Raw genomic sequence first — 25,821 nt, forward strand, 5'->3', positions numbered from 1 at the left:
TATTATACATAAATTGTCCTTGCCACCGTACAGCTTAAGCTGCAGAGCTAGCTTTGATTTATCACTTCCTTTCTTTCTTGCGACACGAACAGTGAGTAGTGGTTCACCTTAAATGAGTCAGCTGCAAAACGGAATCAGAATGTTGCTGTTCCTCGACGCACAGTGTTGTTTTTATCCCGGTAAAGAATCGACGTACGAATTATGTACTACGGCGTCTGCTACTTATCAACAGTGTACAGTTTGTTGGAAATGATTTTGACTAATCTTTACAGTTACAATGAATCCAGTCCTATCGGAACTTTTGCTCAATTAACTAACTAGACGATTATATCTTAATTCTGACTAGGTATGAATTGGTTTTCACTCGTAAATCAAATCTTTTATAGATGTGGATGTTCGTAGAGTTTTATAATCATCGGGTGCAACTGTTCCACAGATATAATTTTCTGCTTATAGATCGATATATTCTCACACTTCGATCTTACACTATGAAAATTAGATGGCAAATAATTAATACTACAAGCTCTTTAAACAAATTTACATTATACTTACTATTTTTACCATACAGTCTTGAATGCAGACAAATCATATGTTTCTGTTTACAATTTTATTTATTTTATCATCGATATGTAATCGACATTACAAATTTTATACTTGCAAATTCTGCAACCTTCGGTAGTATATATTATTACAAAAAATAATAACTTAACTACGTACCTTCAAGAGAGATTTTATAAACTACATATGACATATGACATAGAAATTATCTTATTATTATTATTTTGAAATCTGGTATGTTCTGGAATATTCTGGAACAAAGTCCTGTCTTATATTACTTTTGTTCGGCGCCAATTGAGGAAGTCTCGTTTACGTCTGGGCAGAATCGCATACACCGCTTTTAACTCCGCTTGAGTTAACATCTACAGAAACTCTGAGGAAATGTGTAATGGAGACGGGCAGTAATAAGAGCTACTGTTCTCAGGTTTTGATGTTAGATTTTGGATTTTTTGAAACGTATATGAACTTTGATGCACTATCTCTCAGGCTTACAAATACATTGCTGTACACCAACCTTGTTTTTATGCAATGTCTTCGAGACTTAAATCTTGAAAGCTAAGCCAAGGGGGGTGCGTGATACAGATAAATTGCTGCTGAACACGTGAACTATACTGATGTCCGAACGTCTAGTGCATTCACAACTCGCGGAGGTACCACGAACAATCATTAAAAATAATTGCAACTGGGGAAAAAATGGTTCAAATGGCTCTGAGCACTATGGGACTTAACATCTGAGGTAATCAGTCCCCTGGAACTTACAACTACTTAAACATAACTAACCTAAGGACATCACACACTGCCCGAGAAAGGATTCGAACCTGCAACTGCAGCGGTCGCTCGGTTCCAGACTGAAGCGCCTAGAACCGCTCGGCCACAGCGACCGGCCAACTGGGGAGAAGGACGAAGAAACGTTATAGGGAATGGAAGTTTAAACACCCCAAAGTGGTGTTACCTGGGCGTGTAGTAACATGGCACAGCTACAACTTGCAGAAGACGACGTCGTTAACGGAACACAATCGACAGATGTAGGGGTAGTTTCAGAAGTACCGCAAAGTAGTTTAACATGGCCGTTAACGTTTGCAATATACTCGTATATTAATTATCTAGTGGATAACGTCGAAAGATCCTTGAGGCTATTCGCGGACGGTTCTGTTGTATACAGGGTGTTACAAAAGGGTACGGCCAAACTTTCACGAAACACTCCTCACACACAAAGAAAGAAAATTGTTATGTGGACATGTTGTCTGGAAACGCTTACTTTCCATGCTAGAGCTCATTTTATTACTTCTCTTCAAATCACATTAATCATGGAATGGAAACACACAGCAACAGAACGTACCAGCGTGACTTCAAACACTTTGTTACAGGAAATGTTCAAAATATCCTCCGTTAGCGAGGATACATGCATCCACCCTCCGTCGCATGGAATCCCTGATGCGCTGATGCAGCCCTGGAGAATGGCGTATTGTATCACAGCCGACCACTGTACGAGCACGAAGAGTCTTTACATTTGGTACCGGGGTTGCGTAGACAAGAGCTTTCAAATGCCCCCATAAATGAAAGTCAAGAGGGTTGAGGTCAGGAGAGCGTGGAGGCCATGGAATTGGTCCGCCTCTACCAATCCATCGGTCACAGAATCTGTTGTTGAGAAGCGTACGAGCACTTCGACTGAAATGTACAGGAGCTCCATCGTGCATGAACCACATGTTGTGTCGTACTTGTAAAGGCACATGTTCTAGCAGCACAGGTGGAGTATCCCGTGTGAAATCATAATAACGTGCTCCATTGAGCGTAGGTGGAAGAACATACTGACGAAACTAAAAGGAGCTCTAACATGGAAACTAAGCGTTTCCGGACACATGTCCAGATAACATCTTTTCATTATTTGTGTGTGAGGAATGTTTCCTGAAAGTTTGGCCGTACCTTTTTGTAACACCCTGTATAGGAAGGTTGCAACGCCACAATACTGCAGCGAAATGCAGGAAGACCTGCAGAGAGTCGACGACTGGTGGTGGTGGTGGTGATTAGTGTTTAACGTCCCGTCGACAACGAGGTCATTAGAGACGGAGCGCAAGCTCGGGTTAGGGAAGGATTGGGAAGGAAATCGGCCGTGCCCTTTCAAAGGAACCATCTCGGCATTCGCCTGAAACGATTTAGGGAAATCACGGAAAACCTAAATCAGGATGGCCGGAGACGGGATTGAACCGTCGTCCTCCCGAATGCTCGACGACTGGTGCAGGGACTGAAAGATGAGCATGAGCTAAGTAAATGTAACGTTTTTTTCATAAACAGACGAAGAGATCCCCTGCAGTTTGATTACACTGTTGGCGGCAAATCATTGGAAACCGTAACAACGGTAAAAATACAAGTGGCGGTCATTAAGTAACTTTTTTTTCTGAAAGCGGGTTGGTTTTATTCCGGATTGCAATACACCATCTTATTCCCTTTCTCTTTTGGCTACAAAAGTGTATTTTTCAACATAATATCCTTTCAATGTGAGGGTCTGTATGACTGCATGGCACCAGTCTAATGGTCGACATCAGAGCCAACGTCTTGCTGAATCAATAACGCCTCCATCATCCAATTATTCCTTCCCGCGGAGTGCATCCTTCATTGGATGAAACAGATGGAAGCCGCAAGATGCGGGATCCGGACTGTAGGGTGGACGAGGCAGAACAGTCCAATGTAGATTTGTGCGTTCCTCTTGGGAGTGCATATTTGCGCAAGGCCTTGCGTTGTCATGGAAAAGAAGAAATTCGTTTCATTTTTGTGGCTATGAGCACGCTGAAATAGTTTCTTCAGTTTACTGAGGGTAGCACAATACAATTCAGAGTTGATCGTTATACCATGAGGGAGGTCGAGTGTGTCAACACTACGAACTGAGACGACCAGGTGAGCAGCGAGGTGTTAGTTTGTGATACGTCAGTCAGCTAGAATGAGTGTGTCCGCACGGTCCAACATTGCAAGAGTCACAGCTGTGAAAGGGCTGCCGGTACGCGGAAGATCGAGCTAGTTCATGTGACTTCGCTGCGATGATAATAAGACGCCTCGCACAGCGACTCACAGGACACTTCTAGGTCTCCATAGATATTCTGCAAGCGCCTACAAATCTCTCTCATGCTCTGGGTTGCCGCGGAACAAACTCAATGATAGTGCACTGCCTGAAACGCACCTCGGTTACAAACGCCATTTTGAAGGCTACGTATAAGCACCCCCACCTCCCGGAACTACCAGCTGGAGGGGGAATATTCCACGATGTCCCAGAAGAAGTTCCGCACTTTTTCAATCCGAATAGGCCACAAAAATGTGTTTCAATACTTATTGAAGGTTCTCGTACATTGATTTAAATGGTAACGCGAAACTTACCCTGCCTCCTCCAACATATTGTCCTCAATGCAGACAAACATCGGTGGTGTCTGCTGGCCTGATAAAATTAATTTAATAATATAAAAAGGGTAATTAAGTTTGTCGACGTAATGAACTGACCGGTCTGAGTTCAGTATAAAATACTCAGAATCTTATCAAGAGTTCGAATCTCTGACGGAAGGAGAAGATTAATTTTATTTCTCTCTCTTCCTTTCTCGCAAGCACCGGTCAGGACAGCCGCTGTTGGCCCCACCACGTGCGATATTTGTGGTAACATAAATCACTGCGTTACGGATTAGTAAACCCATCGATGAGCGGCACGTTTCGCCACAGGATCGTTCAGTAAGCGCGACATCGTTACGGAGAAGGTCAATAGATCAACACTGTACCGTGGCAGAAACTACAAGAGAGATTTACTTAAAATTACGAGAGCATATATTTCACAAAGTGTCGGGAAACGAATTACTTCGTTCCACATACGTCTCTCAAAATGGTCACGACGACGAAATTAGAGAATTTGGAGCCCACACGTAGGTTTGCCGATAGTCGTTGTGAACCAAGGAGCAGCTGGCCGTGGTGGCCAAGCGGTTCTAGGCGTTACAGTCCGGAACCGCGCGACCGCTACGGTCGCAGGTTTGAATCCTCTCTCGGGCATGGATGTGTGTGATGTCCTTAGATTAGTTAGGTTTAAGTAGTTCTAGGGAACTGATGACCTCAGATGTTAAGTCCCATAGTGCTCAGAGCCTTTTGAACCAAGGAGCATTCCATTGGTTAAGAGAACAAGGAAGACGGGAGGAGGTAGGGGGAGGTACTGGTACCAGAAGTACCCTTTGGAACACAACAAGCCGACTTACAAAGTAATGATGGAGACTTTAAAGAAACAAGAGCGAAAAAAGATCTACAGTGAATTGGGAACTTCATTTTCTTGGAAGATTCATTTTTTATTCATTTATTGCATATTTAAAGGCCTGTTACCCAACATTACAAAACAGGTCGTACATCTTACAGTTTGCATCACGTAAAGACACAAATTTTCTCATCGTACAAGCAAATATTATTTTCGACAATGAGAAATTAAAGGAGTAATAATGAGTTAAATAAAAAGTTAAAACAAAAGAGAAATTGCAATTTGGTTAAAGAAAAAGGAGGATTTTAAGTAAAGTGTTACTGATTTAGAAGAGAATAAGAGAAGGATAGGCGTACATAGGATAAAATAGATGGTGCCACCGTCGATAATCGCAAGGGAAAGATTCAGAATAGCATCGAGCCTTTTTCTTTCGATTCATATTACAAATATTATGTATAATTTATATGTTAGATGTTAGTTTCGTTAATTAATTATCCTTATTAACTGAATCTTAGACAACAACAGCCGGTTGCTGTTTGCAGACTACTATGAAATACACTTCAAGAATCATTATTATTGTAGTTATTTACTGTCAGTACTTTATGGGGCTTTTCAGGAAGGCAACCATCGCGTTATGCATTTCTGACCAGGATTTTCTGTATTTGAAAATTTCTATGCGACTGTGTTTGTATACATTGCTGTCTACCATTATTTTACGTGTTTATGTAGTTCTGCAGCTGCGTTTGTGTTATGTTTTACCTTGTCTTAGTGTGTGAATCTTTCATCTTTTCCCCGTATCACTGTGTAATGTTTCATTTTTTGTATCATCGCTGCTATCAGTTAGTATTGTGATTATGTTTGGTATGGACACGGGTCGATACGACCTTTCTCTTCCGTAATTGTCTTCTATACAGGGTGAAAAGTATTTAAACCGACAAACTCTGGGAGGTTGTAGGGTACATCAAAACAAATATTTTTCCCTAATTTCAAAAAAAATGGTTCAAATGGCTCTGAGCACTATGGGACTTAACATCTATGGTCATCAGTCCCCTAGAACTTAGAACTACTTAAACCTAACTAACCTAAGGACATCACACAACACCCAGCCATCACGAGGCAGAGAAAATCCCTGACCCCGCCGGGAATCGAACCCGGGAACCCGGGCCCTAATTTCATTTTTTCCTATGAGGATTATTTAAACCAGTGGACGCCGTATTACGCTCCTCAGTTGTTAGACGCCGTATTACTATCTTCAGTTGTTAGAGGGCGTATTACGCTCTTCAGTTGTAGGCAACTGCTGTCAACCAGTGTAGTAGTGCATTGTCTCTGTTTACGAATGGAGCGATACACCTGGAGTGAGTACACTGATATGGTTGGTGCGTACTATGTAGCGCACCACAACGGACGAGCTGCACAGCGGGTTTATCAACAACAGTATCATAATCGCCGTATCCCGTATCATAGGACTTTTGCTGCTGTGTACCAACGTCTGCGTGAGACCGGGTCATTTAGCAGATTACTTGGACAGGGATGCCGTCGCACGGTAAGAACGCTGCAATTTCAGGAAGCTGTCTTGCAGCATGTGGAGTGGGATCCTTCAATCAGTGCGGTTCTTCGTTAATGTGTGGGTCGGTGTTGTTGGGGGCTGTTTAATTGGACCGTATCTACTACCTAGGCCATTAAATGGCGGGCCCTATTACAAGTTTCTCGCCAGAGCATTGCCAGAATTGCTGGAAGACGTCCCGCTCCCTACAAGACAACGGATGTGGTTCCAACATGACGGGGCGCCGGCACATTTCGGTCGTCGTGTGCGTTGATTCCTGGACCGACGATTCCCAGAAACGTGGATGGGCAGAGGTGGTCCTGTACCATGGCCTGATCGATCATCAGATATGTCCCCTCTGGACTTTTTTGTATGGGCCTAGATGCGCAACCCTGTTTACGCAACTCCTGTTGCATCAGGAGAGGATCTGGTTGCCCGGATGGTATCAGCATCAGGAACAATGCAGGATACTCCTGGGGTTTTTGCCTGTGTCAGACAGAACATGATCCGACGGTGCAACCTTTGTTTACGTGTCAATGGAGGCAATTTTGAAAATCTAATGTAACTGAAAGTGGGTTGTGATAATGTGTTATCTCTTGGTCATAAAAAAAATGGAAAAGTGTTTGTTGGTTTAATTACTTTGCGACCAGAGAAATCTTCCTCCACCGGTTTAAATACTCCTCATAGGAAAAAATGACATCAGGGAAAAATATTTGTTTTGATGTCCCCTACAACCTCCCAGAGTTTGTCAGTTTAAATATTTTTCACCCTGTATTCAAGAAATAGTGTCCGTTGTTCTGTTTAGGTCTGCCAGTTGATCCCCATTACTGAAGGAGTTTTAGGTGCTTTGGGAGATGCAACCTCTGCATTGGCTAGACGAATGGAGAGCAGAGGCGCAGCTGAGTAGGGACCTGGAAGTGCGGAGCCGGGATTCGGAGCGCGTGCTCGATACGCCCCCTGGAGTCGCAGGTGGGCCATGACTCCGGCGCCGCTGCCAAATAGCTGGAGTTGTTGGCAGCCACTCCACACGCAGCCCGCATTAAGCTCTCCGGTCGCCCCTCTGTATTCACGGCTGCAGCCAGCTACGTAACGGTACGCACCCACGTTTCTTGCCTGAGGAAATTAGATGGACGGAAGGAACGACAGACTTACGCGGAACTGCGGGCCTCGTACCTCTGTAAAGCAAGCACGTCTCATTGGAACGCGCCTCATGTTTTATGGAAAAACAAAAGTAATGAGAGCCACCCGTTTCAGTAAAATACCTTGATAACCAACGTGCACTTCCAAAACTACCCTTATGGTTTAATCTTTATCGTAACTCTTGCATTGAACTAAGAGTAACTCGAATTAGACTACATAAACTAGATATATGTGTTACTAAACGGATAATGCAGTTTGCGCCACACAATCACAGTTGCAAAATGGTTCAAATGGTTGTGAGCACTATGGGACTTAACATCTGAGGCCATCAGTCCCCTAGAAGTTAGAACTACTTAAGGGGTGTAGGACGTCTGACGGGCCGACTTGGAGCAGGACAGCCACCACAGGACATTTTAATTTCCACTATCTATACTTTTACAAATAAATTCATAACACTTTGCCAGCATGACCAGAAAGGATTCAGGATTCATACTCATAGCAGTGGAAGTTCAAAAAGGTCACAAAATAAATTTTTTTAGCATGTGAAGTTTCATCATTTTTTTACTTACTATTGGCTGCATTTGTTGCTATAGGTACACTTTTCTTCAGAAGTAAGAGAGATTCTTCGATGAAATTTGCACAGCATGTAAACCATAATTAAGGGAGTATGAAACTCTAGAGTTTATTTAATTTATGAAAAACTGAATGAGCTGTTACATTTTAAAATTCATGTTTAGAAAAAAACTCAAATTTTATAGTTAAATATCTCAATTTTTACCACAGTTTTTAATAGATTTGGAAAATTTTGGAGTTTAATACCCCTGTAAGTATGGTTTGTATGCTGTGCAAAATTCATCGAAGAATCTCTCTTACTTATGAAGAAAAATGTACCTATAGCAACAAATGCAGCCAATTGTAAGTGAAAAAAATGATGAAACTTCACATGCTACAAAAATTTATTTTGTTACCTTTTTGAACTTCCGCTGCTATCAGTATGAATCCTGAATCATTTCTGGTCATGCTGGCAAAGTTTTATGAATGTATTTGTAAAAGTATAGACAGTGGAAATTAAAATGTCCTGTGGTGGCTATCCTGCTCCAAGTCGGCCCGTCTGACGTCCTAACCCCCATAAACCTAACAAACCTAAGGACATCACACACATCCATGTCCGAGGCAGGACTCGAACCTGCGAGCGTAGCAGCAGCGCAGTTCCGGACTGAAGCGCCTAGAACCCTCGGCCAAAACGGCCGGCAATCATAGTTGCAGTTGGCGCATGTAGGGGCTTCCGGGGAATACAGAATTTTTATTTTCACCCCAGATTAGTATTATAATGCGAAAGTAGCTCTCCAGTTACGTTTTCACGACTAATTTGCTTAACTGATTATGATGAAATTTGGTGTGGAGGTAGCTTGAACCCTGAGGAAGAACATCGGTTACTTTAGGAAGAAAGTAAAAAAAAATCGACTCCTACGAAGGTATGGGATGAAATGCTCTTTTCTGCATCAGTGAAGATAAACCAAGTTAAAAATTATTAAATATTGTTGTATGATTTATACGTTGTATAATGTATAACTACTTCAATAGAACGCACCGTAGATGCGCGCTCCTAAACACGCCCCTTTGCACGCACTGATCGACCTAGACGGGTAGGCACGTGGGAATGGCTGACGTTATTGCACGTGTACACATTCATATCTACACCACTGTATAGCCAGATACTACCATTGGTCATCATAACAAAACTACTGTTATTCGGGCACAGCCTCGATTGCCGGCCGCGGTGGTCTCGCGGTTCTAGGCGTGCAGTCCGGAACCGTGCGACTGCTACGGTCGCAGGTTCGAATCCTGCCTCGGGCATGGATGTGTGTGATGTCCTTAGGTTAGTTAGGTTTAAGTAGTTCTAAGTTCTAGGGGACTGATAACCACAGCAGTTGATTCCCATAGTGCTCAGAGCCATTTGAACCATTTGAACAGCCTCGATTGAAAGCGGGAAGTTAGAATGAATGGGATACGAAGATCCACCAGTTCATCCTAAGTCACACATTTCTGTAATCAACCCTAAACGACGCTTGAGATTATGTAAAGAGTGACAGCACTGGACAGTGGATGATTGGAAACAAATAATTTGGAGCGACGAATCAAGGAATCTGATCGAAGGGTTCGGATTTGGCGAATGGCTGGTGAATGCTGCCTGTGCAAAGTGTAACGCCAAAAGTGAAGTACGGAAGAGGTGCTATTATGGTGCGGACCTGTTTCCCGTGGTTAGGGTGTTGTCTCCCCATTGCGCTAAAGAAATCGCTGAATGCGGAAGGATATGAACACATTTTAGAGCATTCTGTTGTGCGTACCTTAGACGAAAGATCCCCGATATGGATTGGCCTGCCTACAGCGCCGATCTGATTGCAATGGAACACATTTAGCGTGAATTTGAACGTCGATTTCGCTCCAGACTCTACTGTCCAAAATCACTAGCGTCACTTTGCACATAATCTAGAGGAACCAAGCACAAAAGTACAAACGTGATGAATAAAATTATAGCCATCGCAAACAGACAATACCGACTTCCCTTGAAAACAATCAGAGCGTATCACCAATCTATATTAGCATCAGTCGTAGGATATGGTGGGAGCGTTTCAACTCATAGATTGCAGCTTGTGAAGCCAGCTTCATTAGTGAGAAGAATTCAACGAGGATTGCTACTAAGATTAATGGGAGTCTACTGCACTTCCCCGAATGATGCTTTGTTAATAATTCTCAGAATCTGCCCAACGCCCTTGGAAATTAGGTCAAGGGGAGCCCTTTACTCGTTACAGAAAGTTAATGAAAAGGAAGTACGAAGGTTGGTTGGAACTGATGCCAATATGAAAAAGTTAATGAAAGATCACATATTACAATTGTGGCAAAATGAATGGGGTAATTCAGGCAGAGGGAGGAGAATATACGAATTTCTCCCTGACATTAGGGAGAGACTAAATATAAGATTCCTTAACGTTTCGAGTTGATTTATAGATTACGTGACTGGTGATGGCCTATATGCTACGTACCTGCGCAAAATCAAAAGACAGGGGAATGGTAGCTGCACCTGCAGCAGTGTACGAGTGTCAGAACATACACTGTGGGACCCCACGTTATACGAAGATGCGGCGGGTAATGGCTGTCAGGCATTAAGGATGTTAGAGCCCAAAGCAGCACTAAGGAGCGAGTCGATCTGGCGTACCTTGGACGATACTGCACCCACAGTATCCAGAAAGGCCAAAGAAGACTTCGCGAGGCATTTAACCGCACGTCAGCATGCTGCCATCCCGGCTAGACAACATACTCTGCAGATGGAGAGAACACATCTGACGTTGGCGTATGGAGTAGTTTCTCAAGAACTTACATTGCGCTAGTGTAAGCGATCAGGGAAGTGTTGATTCTAAGACACAACAGTGACTAGTGGAATTGCATTTTAGTGCGGAAAAGCTGCTGACGTGCTGCCCGACCCAAGTGGAATCCGGCAGACAACGGTTATTGACCGGGGTAGTATAAGGGTGGATCCAGTAGAGGACACAACCATCAAAAAGTTATATGCACCACAATAAAAAAAAATAAGAAAGAGAACAGATTATTTAGTGCTAACAGTTGTATAAGTAGTTGGGTAACTGGTTGAGAATTTTATTATAGTACACTACTGGCCATTAAAGTTGCTACGTCAAGAAGAAATGCAGATGATAAACGGGTATTGATTGGACAAATATATTATACTAGAACTGACATGTGATTACATTTTCTCGCAATTTGGGTGCACAGATCCTGAGAAATCAGTACCCAGAACAAACACCTCTCGCCGTAATAACGGCCTTGATACGCCTGGCCATTGAGTCAAACAGAGCTTGGATGGCGTGAACAGGTACAGCTGCCCATGCAGCTTCAACACGATACCACAGTTCATCAAGAGTAGTGACTGGCGTATTGTGACGAGCCAGTTGCTTGGCCACCATTGACCAAAAGTTTCCAATTGGTGAGAGATCTGGATAATGTGCTGGCCATGGCAGCAGTAGAACATTTTCTGTATCCAGAAAGGCTTGTACAGGACCTGCAACATGCGGTCGTGCATTATCCTGCCGAAATACAGGTCTTCGCAGGGATCGAATGAAGGGTACAGTTACGGGTCGTAATACATCTGAAATGGAACGTCCACTGTTCAAAGTGCCGTCAATGCGAACAAGAGGTGACCGAGACGTGTAACCAATGTCACCCCATACCATCACGCTGGGTGATACGCCAGTATGGCGATGACGAATACACGCTTCCAAAGTGCGTTCACCGCTATGTCACCAAACACGGATGCGACCATCATGACGCTGTAAACAGAACCTGGATTCATCCGAAAAAAATGACGTTTTGCAATTCGTGCACGCAGGTTCGTCGTTGAGTACACCATCGCAGGCGCTCCTGTCTGTGATGCAGCGTCAAGGCTAACCGCAGCCATGGTCTCCGAGCTGATAGTCCATGCTGCTACAAACGTCGTGTAACTGTTCGTGCAGATGGTTGTTGTCTTGCAAACATCCCCATCTGTTGACTCAGGGATCGAGACGTGGCTGCACGATCCGTTACAGCCATGCGGATAAGATACCTGTCATCTCGACTGCTAGTGATACGAGGCCGTTGGGATCCAGCACGGCGTTCCGTATTACCCTCCTGAACCCAGCGATTCCATATTCTGCTAACGGTCATTGGATCTCGACCAACGCGAGCAGCAATGTCGCGATACGATAAACCGCAATCGCGACAGGCTGCAATCCGACCTTTATCAAAGTCGGAAACGTGATGGCACTCATTTCTCCTCCTTAGCCGGCCGGAGTGGCCGAGCGGTTAAAGGCGCTACAGTCTGGAACCGCACGACCGCTACGGTCGCAGGTTCGAATCCTGCCTCGGGCATGGTTGTGTGTGATGTCCTTAGGTTAGTTAGGTTTAACTAGTTCTAAGTTCTAGGGGACTTATGACCGCAGCAGTTGAGTCTCATAGTGCTCAGAGCCATTTGAACCATTTTTTGAATCTCCGCCTTACACGAGGCATCACAACAAAGTTTCACCAGGCAACACCGGTCAACTGCTGTTTGTTTATGAGAAATCGGTTGGAAACTTTCCTCATGTCAGCACGTTGTAGGTGTTGGTTGGTTCAAATGGCTCTGAGCAATAAGGAACTAACATCTGTGGTCATCAGTCCCCTAGAACTTAGAGCTACTTAATCCTAACTACCCTAAGGACATCACACACATCCATGCCCGAGGCAGGATTCGAACCTGCGACCGTAGCAGTCGCGCGGTTCCGGACTGCGCGCCTAGAACCGCTAGACCACCGCGGCCGGCTCCTGTCTGCTAAATTTCGCGTCTGTAGCACGTCATCTTCGTGATGTAGGAATTTTAATGGCCAGTAGTGTAGTAATACTAAAAAAATTAAGTTAAGTAAGTAAAGTGTTAATGTATTAATATAGTGTTAACCAAGAAAATGTGATTACTACTGCCTATTTTAGCTTTTCAGATAATAGGCTATAGCTGTGTAGAATAAATAAATAAAAATCACTACCTTCTCTGGTTTCGATTCTTGCGGAACAATGGGCTGCCAATCCTCCACGGATGGAGACCTCCCTGAGAGCGTCCCCAGCTGAGTTCAAGCCATCATAAAGGCGAAGAGTGGACACATGCCTTACTAATATCCGCTAAAAGGTGTTCGATCAGATACTGTGTAACAGTAGTGGCATCGCCATTGGAGGTAATTTGTAATTCACCCGCTCGCCCTGCGCAGCAGGCGAACAAGTGAGCGAGCTGAAGAGCGCCAGAAGCCTGTGCAGTTCCTCAGGAGGTCCGAGGGGTGGTGTCCGTATCGATGTCCGCACGACGAGGCAGCGGGCAGCAGCCGCCGCCCACGCGCCCGCGCTCGCGCCCGCGCCTTGCAGGCTGTAAGGCGAGACGCCGGGGTCGCCGCCTCGAACTGAGCGGAGACGGAGCTCGGCGTCACGCGACGGCGACACGCAGGCTAAGCCACGCCACGCCACCTCCGTATTTTTCTCGGGCTCGTGATAAAATGCAGCCGCCCGGTTCCGGCCCGCGGTCGCATTTTCGTGGGGCCCCACCTCACCGCCGCCGTAATGGGAGCTGGGATTTATCTTCGTGCCTCGGCGTAACTCCTGTACGGTAATTTACGTCAGGAGCCCGCGTTACGTGCACACGCCCAAAACTCATGTTCTGACTTACAGGCTCGTTTACATCAAACTTACGTAAATAATATTGCGCTGTGTGCTTGCCTCCTCTCGTATAACTAGGGAGGTACTTTCCGGTAATGGTATGTATCGAAAAATCAAACGGGGCGTAACTGAAAGGTTTTAAGCATTTTGGAGGAAGTAATGCAAATGGAAATTTGGAAAAAATGTTATATAAGCTCAGTCCATTAACTTCATGTCCGTGAGATTACAGTCATCAAAGTGGGAATTACGCTGAAGATCACAGTCCTTTAGTAGTCATTGCTCTAGTAAAGTGGTACATCTTTGTATTTGCCCTGACATGTTATCGAACACTCTCTATCAGTATCGGAAGTATCTCTATCTCAAGGTGTAACCAGTGTGTCTATCTGAGAATGTAGGATGACTGAGTAATATATATATACAGGGTGGTCCATTGATCGTGACCGGGCCAAATATCTCCCAAAATACGGGTCAAACGAAAAAACTACAAAAAAACGAAACTTGTCTAGCTTGAAGGGGGAAACCAGATGGCGCTATGCTTGGCCAGCTAGATGGCGCTGCCATAGGTCAAACGGATATCAATTGCGTTTTTTAAATAGGAACCCCATTTTTATTACATATTCGTGTAGTACGTAAAGAAATATGAATGTTTTAATTCGGCCACTTTCTTCGCTTTGTGATAGATAGCGCTGTAATAGTCACAAGCATATGGCTCATAATTTTAGACGAACAGTTGGTAACAGGTAGGTTTTTTAAAGTAAAATACAGAACGTAGGTACGTTTGAACATTTTATTTCGGTTGTTCCAATGTGATACATGTACCTTTGTGAACTTATCATTTCTGAGAACGCATGCTGATACAGAGTGATTACCTGTAAATACCACATTAATGCAATAAATGATCATAATGATGTCCGTCAACCTCAATGCATTTGGCAAAACGCGTAACGACATTCCTCTCAACAGCGAGTAGTTCGCCTTCCGTAATGTTCGCACATGCATTGACAATGTGCTGGCGCATGTTGTCAGGCGTTGTCGATGGATCACGATGGCAAATATCCTTCAACTTTCCTCACAGAAAGAAATCCGGGGAAGTCACATCCGGTGAACGTGCGGGCCATGGTATGGTGCTTCGACGACCAATCCACCGTCATGAAATATGCTATTCAATACCGCTTCAACCGCACGCGAGGTATGTGCCGGACATCCATCATGTTGGAAGTACATCGCCATTCTGTCATGCAGTGAAACATCTTGTAGCAACATCGGTAGAACATTACGTAGGAAATCAGCATACATTGCACCATTTCGATTGCCATCGATTAAATGGGGACCAATTATCCTTCGTGCCATAATGCCGTACCATACATTAACCCGCCAAGGTCGCTGATGTTCCACTTGTCGCAGCCATCGTGGATTTTCCTATGGAATTCGGTTAACCGGAAGAATTCTACAGAAGTGAAGCTCGTCCTCCAAGGAGGCTGCGTAAAGACCAATTGTGCGGCTCATTCTTGAGTGTTGCTCTAGTGTTTGGAATCTTTATTACGTCAGATTAAAGGAATACATCGAAATAGTTCACAACTGTGCTACTAGATCTGTTACTTGTCGGTTCGATGAACACACGAGGATTACGGAAACGCTCTGTGAACTGAAAAGGGTATTCCTGCAGGGAAGAAGACGTTATTTTCTCAAAACACTGGCATTTGCGACAGACTACAATATGGTTCTACTGACACCAGCATACATCTCGCGTAACGTTCGTGAAGACAAGATTAAAGATTAGGGCTTGTAGGGATCATAGACAGTTGTTTTTTCCACCCTCGATTTACGAGTGGAACAGGAAACGGAATAACTATGTACCCCAGTGTGTAAACGTAGACAGATAAACCCACAACTTTCGAAAATATTGTAGTTATGAGGTTGACTGTATAAGCAATGATATGTTATGTACAAGCCGTTACTCTTGAGCGTCACTCTTACTGAATCGTAAAGTAGAAGAATGTCACCAATCACAGCCCAAATCAATTACAAGCAAGAAGCGAATTGTAATGTAGCTTGAGTTCCGCCTTTGCGACTGTAATACAAAACTTATTTAGACCACACCGTTTCGCTTTATTTTAAAGTTCGTAAACATTTCGCGTCTTTTTTTTTTTAGGTTGCTACCATTACACAGTATTAAATTACTGTTACTGCTCAGCATATCTTGTATCTCACTTGATCTATAAATGTTCTTTTACACATAGGTGTTCGATTTTTGTACACTCCGCTTCACTTACACTCAATATATTTTCGTTTTCATGCCTCATACACCCACTTACACCCCGTGTATTTCCTTTTGATGTTACGGGATGGCCGGCCGCTGTGGCCGAGCGGTTCCAGGCGCTTCAGTCTGGAACCGCGCGACCGCTACGGTCGCAGGTTCGAATTCTGCCTCGGGCGTGGATGTGTATGATGTCCTTAGGATAGTTAGGTTTAAGTAATTCTAAGTTCTAGGGGACTGATGACCTCAGATGTTAAGTCCCATAGTGCTCAGAGCCATTTGAACCATTTGTTCCGGGATGCCTTCGTCCTTTGGTATGTATGGCGCACACACACACACACACACACACACACACACACACACACACACATATACAAAAACGCGCGAGCGCTCTTGCACTATCACTGAAACAAAACAAAGGACGATCGCATCCCGCTACATGAAAACGAAGTACACGAGGTGTCAATGGGTCTGCACAGCACGCAAACGAAAATATATTTCGTGTCAGTGAAGTGCTGTACAAACGACTAACACCTGTTGTAGAAGAACGTTACAAATGAAGTGGGAAACAAAAAAATCTGAGTGATAATGGTAATTTAATATCGTTTAACTGTAGTAATTTAAAATGTGCGAGAACTGTTTACTATCTTGGCAAACAGATGCGTATGAAAAACCACATTCTTAATGAGACCACTGAAGATGCTTTAAAGCAAAGCGAAACGCCTACGGCCTAAATAACTTTTAGTACGGTATATAACTTATAGTACTTTTGTAACTGTGCCTGCGATAAGACCTAAAAAAAAAGCATGTAGCGAATTGGATTGACTGGCTCGCCCATACCAGTCATGGCAACGTCGAAGGGTCGAAGGGTGAGGGGCAAAGCGCGTTGAGGCTTTTGTGTCGTCCTTGCCACTGTAAAGTCGTGTACCATGGGAAGCAAGGAAGAGGATGTTGTCTGGTGGCCAGTAGCCTCAGCAACACAAACATGAATTATTAACAGGGTTCTTTATTAACCAGAGCAGAAAGCTACTTATCTTTAAGCTAGTCCATGTGTTGTGGTACAAGCTCCTCCGTAATACACTGCTGGCCACCGTAAATGCAACACCAAGAAAGACAAGAGGTAGCACAACAAAATTTATTTTGTGGATAACATGTTGACCAAGTATCAAATGATTACGTTTACAGACGTCTGTGACATGTGGTTCCTGCCAAAATCAGTAGCCAGAGTAGCCGCCATTGTTGGAGATCACCGCTGCCACACGTCTCGGCATTGAGTCAAAGAGACGTTGGATGTGTTCCTGGGGTACAGCAGCCCAAGCAGCTTCCACACGTTGCCAAAGATCATCTGGTGTGGCAGCTGGGGATGTAATCTGGGTCACTCGTTGAGCAACCATGGACCACATGTTTTCTATCGGCGAAAGATCCGGAGAGCGAGCCGGCCAGGGAAGCACTTCAATCTGGTTATTGACGAAGAACCTTTGGACAATGCGTGCCACGTGTGGTCGCGCATTATCCTTTTGAAATATGGCTGTGACCGAGCCCTGAAGCTCCAGCACCTCGGATATGTAGCGCCGGCTATTTAAAGTACCGGCAATGCGTACTAGAGGCGTGCGAGAGTAATATCCAATACCGCCCCATACCATAATACCCGGTGCAAGACCAGTGTGGTGGTGCATAATGCAGCTGTCCAGCATCCTCTCTCCACTGTGTCTCCACACTCGAATCCGACCATCGTGGTGCTGCAGACAGAAGTGTGCCACGTCAGTAAAGACAACGTCATTCCATTCTTCCGTCCACAGCCGTCTGTCATCACACCATTGGCGACGGAGACGTCTGTGGTTCTGCGTCAATGGTAGACGAAGCAATGGACGTCTTGCGGACAGACCACTCTGCTGTAAACGGCGTCGAATGGTACGCGCAGACACTGGATGATGCGTTATAGACGCAATGTGCTGTGCTATGGTTCGGGATGTCACTGAGCGATCCGTCACTGCCATGCGCACAATTTGCCTATCAGCACGTGCAGTGGTGCACCGAGATGAATGCGATCGACCACGTCGGTCCGTCGTACCCTCCTGCATCCAACGGTCACATATCCGCATTACAGTTGTTTGGTTTCGTCCAACACGACTAGCGATTTCTCTGTATGATAATCCACAATCTCGGTAAGCCACTATCTTTCCTCTGTCGAAGTCGGATACTTGATCAAACGATGTTCACTGTTGTCTACGAGGCATAACTGATCGTCTTGTGAAACAACCACAAGGTAAACACACGTGCCGAACGTACACTCGTCGAAATCGCCAAGCCTTAAATGGCGCTATGAGGTGGCGCCACAGGCGCGCGTGATGTGCGTCTGCGCTGAAATTCTAATCAGTTGCATATCTCATCGCTGCAAACCCATGGTGTAAATTTGACTTGATTCGGATGCTTCCTTCAGGGTGTTGCATTTACGGTGGCCAGCAGTGTAGTTCATGTGTGTGTGAAACCTTATGGGACTTAACTGCTAAGGTCATCAGCCCCTAAGCTTACACACTACTTAACCTAAATTATCCTAAGGACAAGCACACACACCCATGCCCGAGGGAGGACTCGAACCACCGACGGGACCAGCCGCACAGTCCATGACTGCAGCGCCCAAGACCGCTCGGCTAATCCCGCGCGGCCGGGGCTGATGACCTCAGAAGTTAAGTCCCATAGTGCTCAGAGCCATTTGAACCATTTTTGAATGTGTTTTTACCTCTGCAAACTCCTTAAAATTTCGTGCAACGCTTTTCTTAATTTTATGCAGCGATGTAAGTATGGCGGAGAGCATAAAGGAATTAGTTTCTTTATCGAGTGAAGACATCAGACTGTTAGCCGTGTAAAAATCAAATTTTTCCAACCATTAGTTTTAGAAAAATCGGATGTTAAATATTTCTTATCGGCCGGAACTCCGTCTCTCAGCATAGGCACCAGCACTGGCAAGCTAAATAGCCATAACAAAAGCACCCTCTTCACGGAATGCAAAGAGCTCGTTCGTGGCAGCGAGAGGGTTAATGTCATACCTTACCTCAATCATGATCCCACTCGGTGTCAGCAAAGGAAGATGATCTGGAAGCACCGATACGCAGTACGATCGAGCGCCCAGGGCCTGCTACGCCGCAGATGTTGCGGGCCAGTGAGGAGGAGCCGTATAGGAAGATGCTACTCGCGGATGAGAAGGCGACGCGCGGGATCAACCCTGCCCACCAGTAACGAACCCGCACGCACAGTGTCAGCAGAGCGGCAGGTGGCTACAGACTGGACCCGTCCGACTGCGTTACTGCAGAGGTGTCGAAGGGTTGTCGCGCACTGTGGCACGCGCGGCGGGGTCGGGTTCCGCAGACTCGCTTCGGGATTCGCTCGGCCACCGACCGCCTCCCCAGAGGAAGCCCGCGTGCGTGCGTGACAAAGGCGCGTAGCGGGGGAGGGTGGCGGCCCGCGCTCAAAGGACGGCGCGCCGCGCACAGCTGAGTACCTCTGGAAAGGCGGAGCCGGCGCCTGCCGGGCCGCCCTCAATGCCTGCGCCTGACGCCCAATCACCGCCGCACTTGTCGCGCCGTTTTCACGCTGGCAGATGGCGCGCGCGTTTGTTTGCGGTAATGAGGCTCACTCCGCCTCGTCTGTGCACACTGACAGTTTCACTCTCTCTCCACTGTCACAAAGCTTAAAGCTAGGTACCTCTTCCAGGGACCTACGCCTTCCGTTAAGAGGCAGCGCACAGTCTGGATGGAAGGATCTTAATTGTGGTCCCTCTCTTTTGAGCCCAACCCGAGGGATACCTATGGTAGATCGGGGAAAACCACCGTTCAGGCTGTGTTGCTAGCGGGGCCGGAAGGTGCTAACTGCCACACCAAATATCATTATAAGTCTCATTGGCTCAGCATGAATTGTTTGTACAACCAACCTACACAGCCTATACCTCAACCTCCACTACACTAATTACTTCTGATCTGAAGCTTAAAGTTAGGCACCTCTTCAAGGGACCTACGCCTCCTGGTGAGAGGCGACGCACGGCCTGGGTGGAAGGATCTTAATTGTGGTTCCTCTCTTTTGAACCCAGCCCGACGGATACCTATGGTAGATCGGGGAAAACCACCGTTCAGGTCGTGTTATCGGCGGGGCCGGGAGGTGCTTGAGTCTGATGTACTCTACTAGGAGCCTTGTAGGCTCAACACAAACCGTTAGGGTCATTACCTTTATTACTATTACCACAAGAACCCTTCCATTAGCAACTTTGAGCCAAGCACAAAATCAGTTACCTCTCTATTGTGCATCGTAAATAGTTTAGCAGGCTGGACATGGAGGCCTTAGTCTTAGTTTCTAGCTTTAACGTACCCTAATCTCTTCTAGTTAAGTTAGTTTTTAGGATCGTAGATGTTACAGGTATGGTGAGCGATGGCCAGCGTCTTGAGGGTCATTCCAAGACCCGAGCCGCCGCCCACAACCAGGTGACGGGCAATATTATACCCATCTCCTCTCTATTCAATTCTCTCCCTTCCTTCTTTCTAAATATTTAATTCCGTTTTATTTATTAATATCTCACTTGATTTTGTATTAGTTATAAGTTTTTCTAATGCTCCACAAAAAAAAGATATCAAATGGATGTAAACAAACAGAGCCCGCCTCCGCGTGGCGGGACACGGGCAACGGTGTGAGTGGGGACGGGAGCCGGTGTGGTGTTACTTTTAGTCACTCTGGACCCCGGACCCAGTCACAGCGGCTAAGTGGCAACATACGACCCACCATAAGAAATTAGACGGTGGGTCATAAAAAATAAGCAGCTAGGGGGAAAAAAAGAGTCACAAACAGCGCACAGAATTCGTTTTCAGCCCTCGACTAACTTGACTGTCAGAATATTAAGGACAAGAATGAGATTTTACCGGAATCGGAGCCAGGAACTGCGCAGGGTCTCGGAATCGGAGGGACTATTTATTACGTGGGAAAGCGAATCCATGACCTACCCACGATGACAGCAATGTCTTGTTTCGGCCAGAGAAACTGGGAAAGGCGACGTGGGGAGGGGGTGGTGGGAATAATAATAAGGTACAGTCCAGTACTGTTACAACCAAAGCGCTGTAACGCTACACGGCAATACGCGAGCGCTTTTCAGAGTACGACAATTAAATACTGGTACTACTGTTTGACAACACTGCTCGCAAACTTCTTTTCTTATCGGCGTTTCCTATTGTTCTAATGATAGGCAACCAGCGGCCCGCGAACTAAATACGGAAGAAATTCGTGGGGGAGAGAGCGAGGCGGTAGCACTGTACTCCGCCCGGGCCACATTTTCGGACATTTCCGCCGACGCTCGGCTCGCCTCGGGCTTGCAGTGAGGCCCACGAGAAAGACAGGCGGTGGTGAGTACATCACAGCACGTGACACTGCAGATCTTATGAACGCCAGCAGCCGTCTCCGGCAGGGAGCGCGAAACTATTTCAGATGAGTTTAATAATTCTTTAACTGCGCGTTCAAACGCACGCAAGCTCGCGATCGCGCATGACAAGGTTCAGGCTTTTAGTGGATACATTTTCAATTACATACCGGTGGTAGGCAATGAAAAACTGGAAACTCCATTTTGTTAAATTTTACAGGATAGGCGAACACAGTCCTTAAAAAAATAATACGAGTGTATAGATAAAGTTGGTTCATGGGTAACTAATAGTAGAAGGCTCGTTATTGAAAGATTAGAGAAATCCATGCACTTGGAAATCTCTCTTTGATAATGGCGCTGCTGATTTTGGGAGTACGAGATTTTCACAGACAGATGGACTTACAAGCTTTTCATTGCCTACCGTCGATACTGATTTTCCATGTGCCCTGCATAGAGTAGAGCGTTCGCGAAGTGTGGTGGACAAAGAAACTAGTGTGACGTCAAAAGTCCGTATTTCTCGTAGGTCCCGGTTTGCAGCTCATGACGCGGGCCAGTGAATGTTTTGCTCACCCCGCGCATGCACAAGCCCATTTCGCCACCAGTGGATTTGAACACATCCTATGACATGCCTGCGGCCAGAAACCGCAAATTTACTCTTAATTACTTGTCGACTGGGAATGCCTCTTTGGTTGCCGTATCTTTTTCTGTTCTTGCTCGTATTAAAGCTAGTAAATAACTTTGCCCGTTGTGAGCGTGTTAGAGCTGTGCAACTGCTGGAACTGAAGGAAGTTTATAATGAAATAGCTGCAACCAGTTGCTCTTATTGGCGTCTATTTTTTCTTGATGAAGTAACAAGATGCCTAGGATCCCATCTTCAGTTTTGTACGTTTATTTACGTGTCGTGTCATTGTTTCTTTACTAACGGCGTTGCAGTATTTTGCAACAGAAGTTTTTAAGACAGCTATTGTAAAACGTCGTAAGGGAAGAAACAATGTTCACGACGCATAAATAATCATCTGAAGATGAAACTGTAAACGACTAAATATCGAGGACGCTGACAGCAGAGACTGGCAAACGTGGATGGTAGAAAGACGTGGAGAAGGGTGTGGAGTAGTGAGATGGTTCTCCTTCCTTTCTACTTATTTTTCTTATCTGAGTAATAGAGAAACTTCTTAGGTTTTCATAGCTCGCAGGCACAATGCTTCTCCTTTTTTTCCCCTAGACTGTACCTTATACTATCCGTTTGATAGTTCACCAAAGTAATTCGTAAGTATGCGGGTCAAGCGCTAAGTTCAGCTGGAAAAGGAGTTCTCTTGCACTACACATGTACGAGTGTACGATTATTCCGGTGTTACACTGTAATCACGAAATCACTAATCAATCAATCAGGTCCGAAACGCTAGTAGACTGGTTCAAAAATGGCTCTAAGCACTATGGGACTTAACATCTGAGGTCATCAGTCCCGTAGACTTAGAACTACGTAAACCTAACTAACCTAAGGACATCACACACATCCATGCCCGAGGCAGGATTCGAACCTACGACCGTAGCAGCAGCGCGGCTCCGGACTGAAGCCCCTAGAATCGCCGACCACAGCGGACGGCTAGACTGGAGTATTAACATGCCTCATTCGGTGTTGTACAAGCACATATGGTTCACCTGAATTGCAACGGGTTCGTAGCACCCAGGGTGGACAGAGAATTTACTTTGGTTGATGCCAACTACTGTACGTGGATGTCTGTTGCAGAGAGGTGTTCGGTAACAAGTACACAACTCCTTTCTCCAACTACCCGAGCGCGCGCGCGCACACACACACACACACACACACACACACACACACAACTTCCGCCGGGGCTCGCCTCAGCCCTCTGCTTCGTTAGTGCCACCCCGTCGCCCCTCCGCTCCGCGGCGTCCACTGCGCCGCCGCTTCATTACGCGCTAATGGACTGACACGGTCCGCGCGAAGCCGCCTCGCCGTCACCTACACGCGCAAAGTCGATACCTGATTGGACGGGGACGTGCTCTCCTAGCTAAAGCAAGAGCACACGAGCCACGCGGGACTCGTCCCCAGTCTCGTGTTTCAGCCACTGACTGACACTTCCATCCCTCTCCGTTTTCACTGCTTTCAATTTCGCTTTCGGCACAAATTTGAAATGTAGAAAGGTCTTGAGCGCACAGTTCTTTATTAAGTGTTATGCGTTACAAAATTTCATTGTCAGACTGAAGGTGTGGAATTAAGATTACAAGAAATTAAATGGCTCAAATGGCTCCGAGCACTATGGGACTTAACATCTGAGGTCATCAGTCCGCTAGAACTTAGAACTACTTAAACCTAACTAACCTAAGGACATCACACACATCCATACCGTAGCGGTCGCGCGGTTCCAGACTGAAGCGACTAGAACCGCTCGCCCACAACGGCCGGCTACAAGAAATTAATGACAGAAAATATACATAAGTGTGCATCTAAGTATTCCAATATACAGAAATTCCAAATAGTTGCCGATTGAGCTATCAAAGAGGTAACCGATGGCCAGGAGGTAGCGCTAGCATTGACCATACAGTGAGTTAACTTTACATACTTCTATACACTGCGATTAAGACCCTCCTGGATAGCCGAGAGCGCTAACGCGCTGCTTCCTGGACTCGGGTAGGCGCGCCAGCCCCGTATCGAATCCGCCCAGCGGATTAACGACGACGGCCGATGTGCCGGCTAGCCTGGATGTGGTTTTTAGGCGGTTTTCCACATCCTACTAGGTGAATACCAGGCTGGTCCCCACGTCCCGCCTCAGTGGCACGACTCACAGACATTTGAAACACATTCACACTCTTTCACGATTTACACTAGACGCAGACAGTTGGGCTACACTAATTCCGTCCCAGGGGGTATGGGGTTGCGGCAGGAAGGGCATCTGGCCACCCCTTAACTTAACCATGCCAAATCCGGACTTAACCCTGCCGACCCTGCCCACAATGCGGTATAAAGGCAGTAGCAAAAGAAAGAAAGAAAGAAAGAAAAAATACACTGCGATTAAGTACAAATCAGCACCTAGTAAAAAATTTGACAAAAACATTTTTGCTACTTTTATGGAGGAGAAACTCGTACTAACAGCATAAAAGACCGTCGTTAGGTAAAAAAAACGTTACAGTGGTGGTCTTTAGATGACAATCAAAACAGGAGACAGTTTTGTAACCAATAACTGGTGTGGTACAATATAAACGTAAAACCAATATGAGTAATAAGTAAGATATAAGTGTGAAGGAATAAGTTCACAACGATCACAAAATAAATGTACATAACTACCACAAAATGTAGTCAAATTATAATAGACGAACATGTAATAATTGACATAAAAAAACATTTAGGTGAGTCAAGATTGGTGGTAACATTGAAATGAAAGCACTATTATACGAGAAAAGAGGCATTTTTTTTAATTGTCTTTAATTTGGTGTTAGATCGTGCAACCGTCCTGCTGTTATCAGTTTACAACCACCACACAAAGAAATGTTACACAACTATGACCAACTGTAATCATTACATTAGTCGAACAAACAATGGATGACATACAATACAAACATTTAGGTAAGCCTAGATGCGTGTCACCAATTTAAAATAAAATATTACAATTTTTCTTTATTTTATATTGAAACGTGGAGGTGTAATACAGACATGTATAACAACTCTCTTTAGTTAGATACATGGGGACATCCAAACGTCCTAGCATATTGTGGTCGAAGATGTAAAGTTAGGATCATTGGTTGACAAAAAAAGGCTGTCTTGGCAGTCATTATAGCGGTCATACTGTTTCTGGGTTAAGGATTGCGTTCGGACTTATAAGGAATGCACTGCGAACGTGTACAACAGTATGGAATTGCAGAGCTATATATGACAAAGTAAGGTAGTTGAATTGCTAGCGAAACCCAAACTTTCATCTTTCGTAAAGTTAACCACAGAATAATATACGTGTAATGTAATTAAATTTGATACGGGAAGTTAAATTTACTGTGCCCAAATGTGGAACGCATGGTGGGGAAGCATGCGCGTGTTGTGAAGTAAGTCAGGAATCGCTTGTAGTACTAATATTGGCGAAATACGAAGTATCGAGCATTGTCTGTAATTCGAGGCGCTACTCAGCGAGGCAAGTGCTATGTGATGACGGCTTGCGAAAACAGTGGCTCCATCTTTTCCAGTCGATTAAATCTATGAAGGAAGCCTGGCAAGACAACTACATCAGATCGGCCTTGAAGTTAGTAGTTTACCTCCAACCATCCACCTTCCCCCTGAAGCACGAGCCTTTGGCCGGGCAATAAGACAATAGCGTGCAGGCAGGTGGACACTGAATCACAGTCCTTCCCCTACACGCTCTCTTGGTTGCTCCGTCGGCTGCACCATTTACCCAAATCCCAGTGTATTCCGGTACTAAGCCTTGGTTTCGGATCTGCTGAAGGCATGATGGACAGTCTGAATATTTTTTCTAGTGGGTATATTT

Source organism: Schistocerca serialis, chromosome 2 (assembly GCF_023864345.2).
Source record: "Schistocerca serialis cubense isolate TAMUIC-IGC-003099 chromosome 2, iqSchSeri2.2, whole genome shotgun sequence".
In the NCBI taxonomy this organism is placed as follows: domain Eukaryota; kingdom Metazoa; phylum Arthropoda; class Insecta; order Orthoptera; family Acrididae; genus Schistocerca; species Schistocerca serialis.